Genomic DNA, 7,854 nt, shown 5'->3' with positions numbered 1-7,854 from the left:
CTGTGGAACCCCACTGAATACAGCCTTCCCGTTATAAAAACACCCATCGACCATTACCCTTTGCTTCCTGCCACTGAGTCAATTTTGGATCCAACTTGCCACTTTGTCCTGGATCCCATGGGCTTTTACTTTCGTGACCAGTCTGCCATGTGGGACCATCAAATGCCTTGCTAAAATCCATATGCACTACAACAAACGCACTACCCTCATCAACCCTCTTTGTTACCGCCACAAAAAATTCAATGAAGTGAGTCAGACCCGACCTTCCCTGAACAAATCCATGCTGACTGTCCTTGACTAATCCATGTTTTTCTAAATGAAGATGCATCCTGTCCCTTAATGCTGGGGTATATAGAGACCCAGCTAAGAGAGCCCTATACAGCCAGCGCCTCACAGCCAATCTGGCGTGCCTTGATGACCCTGACATGCTGAATGCCCACAGCGCTTGGTCTGTCCTCCAGGTCTCTATAACCAGTGCCTGTGAAGAGACACTTGGTCACTCAACTAGAAAACATCAGGACTGGTTTGATGAAAATGATCAGGAGATCGAAGAACTAATAGATTGCAAGCACAAAGCATTTCTGAGCCTCAAGCAACAAATAACTCGGGAGCTGCAAAACAACATTACAGATGGCTCAAGGCTCAGGTCCAACAAAAAACCCGGGCCCTAAAGAACAGGTGGTGGATGGAGAAAGCACAGGAGATACAACAACTGGCCGATAGTCACGGTATGCGAGGATTCTTCACGGCAGTCAAGGCCACCTATGGTCCAAACTCCCAGGGCCCTACCCCACTCCTGGCCAAGAACGGGGAAACACTCATCAAGGACACCGAGGCTGTCAGGGCCCGATAGAAGGAGCACTTTGAAGATCTCCTCAATCAAGACTCTGCCTCTTGACTTGAGTATTCTCGACTCCATCCCGCAGCATGCGACCCGCCACCAACTCAGTGAAACTCTAACGTCGCACGAGGTAGGCAAAGCCATAAAACAGCTCAAGAACAACAAGGCTACGGGTGCGGATGGAATCCCTGCTGAGGTGCTAAAGTATGGCGGAGAGGCACTGTTGGCACGGATACATGACCTCATTTCTCTCATCTGGAGGGAGAGCATGCTGGGAGATCTCAGAGATGCAGTGATTGTGACCATTTTTTTTTTAAAAAGGGGACGAATCCGACTGCGGCAACTACAGGGGAATCTCCCTGCTATCAGCCACTGGGAAAGTTGTTGCTAGAGTTCTCCTCAATCTACTTCTCCCTGTGGTCGAGGAGCACCTCCCGGAATGACAATGTGGATTTCGTCCCCTACGGGGCACAACGGACATGATCTTTGCAGCGTGACAGCTGCAGGAAAAATGCAGGGAGCAGCACCAGCCCTTATACATGGCCTTTCTCGATCTTACAAAGGCCTTTGACACTGTCAACTGTGAGGGTCTATGGAGCGTCCTCCCCCCTTTCGGATGCCCCCAAAAGTTTGTCAACATCCTTCGCCTGCTTCACGATGACATGCAGGCCGTGATCCTTATCAATGGATCCATTACAGACACAATTCATGTCCGGACCGGGGTCAAACAAGGCTGCGTTATCGCTCCCACACTCTTCTCAATCTTCCTCGCTGCCATGCTCCACCTCACAATCAACAAGCTCCCCGCTGGAGTGGGACTAAACTACAGAACCAGTGGGAAGCTGTTTAACTTACGCCACCTCCAGGCCAGGTCAAAGATCACCCCAACCTCTGTTGTGGCACTGCTGTATGTGGACGATGCCTGCGTCTGGGCACATTCTGAAGCTGAACTCCAGGATATAGTCAATGTATTCACTGAGGCATATGAAAGCATGGGCCTTGCATTTAACATCCATAAGACAAAGGTCCTCTACCAGCCTGTCCCCGCTGCACAGCACTGCCCTCCAATCATCAAGATTCACGGCACGGCCCTCGACAACATGGACCATTTCCCATATCTCGGGAGCCTCTCATCAACAAAGGCAGACATTGAGGCGGAGATTCAACACCGCCTCCAGTGCGCCAGTGCAGCCTTTGGCCGTCTGAGGAAAAGAGTGTTTGAAGACCAGGCCCTCAAACCTACCACCAAGCTCATGGTCTACAGGGCTGTAGTAATACCCATGTACAGTAGACACCTCAAGTCGCTGGAGAAATACCACCAACGATGTCTCCGCAAGATCCTGCAAATTCCCTGGGAGGACAGGAGCTCTTCGAGTCTCAACGCAAAGAGCGTGAAGAGGTCAAGCGGAAGGAGCGCGCGGCAAACCAGCCCCACCCACCACTTCCCTCGACGAATGTCTGTCCCACCTGTAACAGGGTCTGTGGCTCTCATATCGGACTGTTCAGCCATCAAAGAACTCACTTTGGGAGTGGAAGCAAGTCTTCCTCGATTCCGAGGGACTGCCTTTGGGGATTATTCCTGGTCTATCTTTGTCCTTTTCCATAACTACCCTAAATCCAATTGAATTATGATCACTACCACCAAAATGCTCTCCCACTGATACCCCTTCCACCTGCCCAGCTTCATTCCCTAAAACAAAGTCCAGAACCACCCCCTCTCTTGTTGGACTTGTTACATACTGGCTAAAAAGTTCTCCTGAATGCATTTTAGAAATTCCGCACTCTCTATACCATTCACACTAATTCTATCCCAGTTAATATTAGGGCAGTTGAAATCCCTATTACTGCCCTATTGTTTTTGCACCTGTCAGAAATGTGCCTACATATTTGCTCTTCTGTCTCCCTCTGACTGTTTGGGGGTCTATAATACATCCCCAGCAGTGTGATTGCCCCTTTTTTGTTCTTCAGTTCTCCCATGTGGCCTCAGTTGATGATCCTTCTGACATATCATCCCTCCTCACAGCTTTAATTGTTTCTTTAATCAATACTGCGAACACCCCCTTCCATTTTTACCCCCTCTCTATCCTGACTGCAAACCCTGTAACCAGGAATGTTGAGCTGCCATACTTGCCCTTTCAGCCATGTCTCAGTACTAGTTATAATATTATACTCCCCCGTGTCGATCTGTGCTCTCAGCTCATCTGCCTTATACCCATAACTCCTTGCATTGAAGTATATACCTTTAAGCACTGCCAAACTGCCTTGTTGTCTATTTTATAGCCCTTGTTTCCTCTGTATTCCAAATTCACTTTATACTTTTTTGATTTCCAATTTCAGCTTTGCTTCGCTCCCTTCTGAATCCATTCTCAGGTTCCCATCCTCCTGCCAAATAATTTAAACCCTCCTCAACCACACTACCAAACCCCACCATGAGGATATTGGTTCTGGCTATGTTGCCAATCACCTTAAATCCGTGTCCTCTGGTTACCGGCCCTTCCGACACTGAAAATTGGTTCTCCTTATTAAGAAGGTTGGTGGGCTGGAGGAGGTTACAGAGATAGGGAGGGACGAGGCCTTGCAGAGATTTGAACAAGAGGAGGAGAATTTTAAAGGCTGAAGCCACCAGCCATCTCCCCCAGTGCAGAATGTGACTCACTATTAACAGGAAGGATTTTTGTTTAACAACTAAAGTTGCATAATGAGGGGAAATCAATCTCTGTCCCTTTAACTAACAGTGACATAAGGGAAATGAATGACGTGTAAACACCTGGTCCACTTGGCACTGAAGTGTCTGAATCTCGATTTAACTTTTAAAAGATAAATTATTTAACAAGGGTTTTCACTGACTCACCTGACAGGCCGACTCAGGATCCACCCCTCAAGCCCCACGATTGGTTGCAGAACATGCTGCTCCCTGGGCCCTCCGGCCTCTGAGCTCTCTTCCTGTTGGTTCCCAGGGAAATCAATCACCACTCGCCAACATTCCGCTGCCAGTTGAAGTTGAGGGGCTCAGAGGAAGAAATGAAATGAGGCTGTGAATCTGAGTTAAGAAATAAAATTAGAGAAGCATGATTAAATTTATAAAGAAAACTATTTAAAGTCAAATCAAATGAATTGTTGCAGTTAATATATTCCTTTTGGGCCAAGTGGGAAACAAGTGATGTGTGGGCTGCACAGAATGTCTGTGCCCGGTTACACAGAGTGTCTCTGACTCTCCGCTCCAAGTGCACATGTTTCAGCTCACATCCAACTGACTGGATAAACCTCGCCCGTCTAAACCCCATCACACAAATATCAGCATTTGATGTTTAGTTATGCTAAACCTTTATGAACACTGGTTAGGCCTCAGCTGGCGCATTGTGTTAAATTGTGGGCACCACACTTTCAGAAGGATGTCTACACCTTAGAGAGAATGCAGATGCGATTTACTAGAACAGTATGAAGGATGAAGGACTTCAGTTATGTGGCGATACCGGAGAAGCTGCGGTTATTCTCCTTGGAGCAGAAAAGGTTAAGAGGAGATTTGATAGAGTGTTCAAAATCATGAACAGTTTTAATAGACTAAATAAGGAGAAACAGTTTCCAGAGGCAGAAAGGTCAGTAACCTGAGGACACAGAGTTCAGGTGATTGGCAAAAGGAGCAGAGGCGACATGAGGAAACATTGTATAAGCAGCGAGTTGTTGCAATCTGGAATGCACAGCCTGATAGGGTGGTGGAAGCAGATTCAATAGTAACTTTCAAAAGTGAATTGGATAAATACTCAGTTACTGAATGTCCTGGTTCCTGCAACAAGGTGGCCGCGCATGCGCCATGAAGCGCCCACCATGGCGGCCGGTGACCCCGCTGACCCGGGCCTGTCCCCGCGGGCGGGCGGGACAACCCCGGGCTCAGCCTCTGGCCTGTTATTGGGCCCTGGGCCCTACACCAGGTGTTTATGTCACTCACAAGCCCCACTCGCGGCTCCAATTCCTGCCCCGCGCCGACAACCCACCGTCTCGTGTCCCACATCATCCGGGCTCCACCAACAGTCGCCGCCGCCACCCGCGCATGCTCAGTGCGAGAGATCCGGGCTCAGCCCCGCCTACTGGGGGGGGGGAAAATGGTGGCCGCAACGCCCGCCCCTCGCACACTCCGATTGGTTGGAGGACAACCGCCCGCTCGGTCCTCCAGCCCCGCCCCTGCTCTTCCTATTGGCCCGAAGCCGCCGTCAATCACCCGGGCAGCGTGAGCTGAGCATGCGCAGTGGGGCGGCTGTGTCTGAGGCAGCGGCTGAGAGATGGGCGGAGGGAGGGAGCGGGTTAATAAACCCCGGGGGGCCGCGGGCTTCACACACACCGAGTGCAGGCCCAGGCCCCGGCCCCGGCCCCGGCCCCGGCCCCGGCCCCGCCGTCCCGCCCGAGAGACAACACTCCGCATTATCCGCCTCACACACACCCGCTGTGGGGCTCCGGCCTTTCACTGGGCGGGGGGCAGCTGCGGGGCTTTCTCCCGGTGACAGGCCCCCGGCAACGGCCGCCATCTTGGTCGGCTGAGGGGGCAGCAGGGCGCATGCGCGGCCTTTCCCTGGGCCAGGACCCAGGAGGAGAGAATGTTGTGAATTTCTATCCTGGACTCAGTGAGGGCTTTTGTAAACTGCTGTTCCAGACTGTGAGAGAAGCGGGCAGCATTTACAGGCCGCAGACTCACACCCAACACAACTTACCTTTAAACCGTCACAGGAGAAATGGTGACTGGTCAGCGAGCGTGGGTAAAGGAGAATCATTTAACAGTAATAGGACAGGAACAGACTGGTGAACAGACATAGACTGGTGAAATGGGCAGACACATGGTAGATATAATCGTGGGCTGCCCCGACCTGTGTGAGAACACCACCGCAGGTCGGGACTATAAATAGAGCTGGAGCACCGGGCCCTCGAACATCGTGGCGGAGTTGCAGCGAATGAGGGTATGGGCCCAGAAGAGCTGAGTGACCAGGGGCAGCAGGGACCTGCCCACACTGCGATATGTGTGTGCACTGGTTCCGTGCAGCAGAGCATGTCTCCAGTCATCCTGGTTAATCGTTGCCACTGGATAAAGACCTTGCTCTGTCAAGTTTGTGTGGTGGCTGATGTGCAACGGTCCCCACACGTTAAAAAAATTCACGCACAGGCATCCTGCAACCCCTCAACTGGAGTTCAGGACTGGAACATCGGGTCTTTTATTGAAACATCTGTGAACTCTCATGGAAGCAAGTCATCCTCGCTTGAGGGCCTGCCAAGATGATGATAATTTAATGCAGAGAATGTAAAGTGATGCATTTTGGAAGGAAGTAAAAGGGTAGGCATTTTAAACTAAATGGTACAATTTAAAGGGGATGCAGAAACATGTGTATGTACACAAATCTGGGAGGGTGACAGGATCAGCTGATCAATCTGTTAAAGCATATGGAGCCTTGGCTTTATGAACAGCAGTATAGAGTACAAAACCAAGTAAGTTATGCTATGAGGAACTTAACACAATCACTAAGGAGGTGGTACTCAGTAAGATAATGGGACTAAAAGCGGATAAATCCCCTGGACCTGATTGTTTGCATCCGAGAGTCTTAAGAGAAGTAGCGGCAGGGATTGTGGATGCATTGGTTGTAATTTACCAAAACTCCCTGGATTCTGGGAAGGTCACAGCAGATTGGAAAACTGTAAACAAGGAGGCAGACAAAAAGCAGGAAACCATAGACCAGTTAGCCTAACATCTGTGGTTGGGAAAATGTTGGAGTCCAATATTAAAGAAGCAGTAGCAGGATAGTTAGAAAAGTATAATTCGGTCAGGCAGAGTCAGCATGGATTTATGAAGGGGAAGTCATGTTTGACAAATTTGCTGGAATTCTTTCAGGATGTAACAAACAGGGTGAATAAAGAGAAACTAGTGGATGTGGTGTATTTGGACTTCCAGAAGGCATTTGACAAGGTGCCACATAAAAGGTTACTGCACAAGATAAAAGCTCACAGGGTTGGGGGTAATATATTAGCATGGATAGAGGATTGGCTAACTAACAGAAAATGGAGAGTTGGGATAAGTGGTTCATTCTCTGGTTGGCAAACAATAACTAACTAATGGAGTGCTGCAGGGATCAGTGCTGGGACCCCAACTATTTACAATCTATATTAACGACTTGGAAGAAGGGACTGAGTGTAACGTAGCCAAGTTTGCTGATGATACAAAGATGGGAGGAAAAGCAATGTGTGAGGAGTACAAAAAAACCTGCAAAAGGACATAGACAGGCTAAGTGAGTGGGAAAAATTTAGGCAGATGGAGCATAATGTTGGAAAGCGTGAGGTCATGCACTTTGGCAGAAAAAAAATCAAAGAACAAGTTATTATTTAAATGGAGAAAAATTGCAAAAGGGTGCAGAAAAGACTAAGGAGAATGATTATAGGGATGAGGGACTTCAGTTATGTGGATAGAATGGAAAAGCTGGGGTTCTCCTTGGAGCAGAGAAAATTGAGAGGAGATTTGATAGAGCTGTTCAAAATCATGAGGGGTCTGCACAGAGTAGGTAGAGAGAAACTGTTTCCATTGGCCGAAGGGTGAAGAACCAGAGGACACAGAGTTAGGGTGATTGGCAAAGGAACGAAAGGCAGCGTAAGAAAACACTTTTTTATGCAGCGAGTGGTTAGGATGTGGAATGCACGGCCGGAACGGGTGGTGGAGGCAGACTCAATTGTGGTGTTGAGAAGGGAGTGGGATCAGGGTGTGAAGGAGAGACAATTGCGGTGTTGAGAAGGGAGTGGGATCAGGGTGTGAAGGAGAGACAATTGCGGTGTTGAGAAGGGAGTGGGATCAGGGTGTGAAGGGGAGACAATTGTGGTGTTGAGAAGGAGTGGGATCAGGGTGTGAAGGAGAGACAATTGTGGTGTTGAGAAGGAGTGGGATCAGGGTGTGAAGGAGAGACAATTGTGGTGTTGAGAAGGAGTGGGATCAGGGTGTGAAGGAGAGACAATTGTGGTGTTGAGAAGGGAGTGGGATCAGGGTGTGA

The 7,854-nt window shown here is 49.3% G+C and overlaps 1 protein-coding gene and 1 long non-coding RNA gene across 7 annotated transcripts in view; one reads left to right on the top strand and one right to left on the bottom strand.

The window, feature by feature from the left end:
• Positions 1-7,854, bottom strand: part of LOC139247648 (uncharacterized) — a 497,861-nt gene that overhangs the window by 97,646 nt on the left and 392,361 nt on the right. The window lies entirely within an intron of this gene.
• The window catches only part of LOC139247638 (zinc finger protein 229-like), a 401,943-nt gene that overhangs the window by 311,969 nt on the left and 82,120 nt on the right, over positions 1-7,854 (top strand). The window lies entirely within an intron of this gene.

This window comes from Pristiophorus japonicus, unplaced genomic scaffold (genome assembly GCF_044704955.1).
Source record: "Pristiophorus japonicus isolate sPriJap1 unplaced genomic scaffold, sPriJap1.hap1 HAP1_SCAFFOLD_278, whole genome shotgun sequence".
Lineage (NCBI taxonomy): Eukaryota > Metazoa > Chordata > Chondrichthyes > Pristiophoridae > Pristiophorus > Pristiophorus japonicus.
This window is presented reverse-complemented; position numbering and strand designations above follow the sequence as displayed.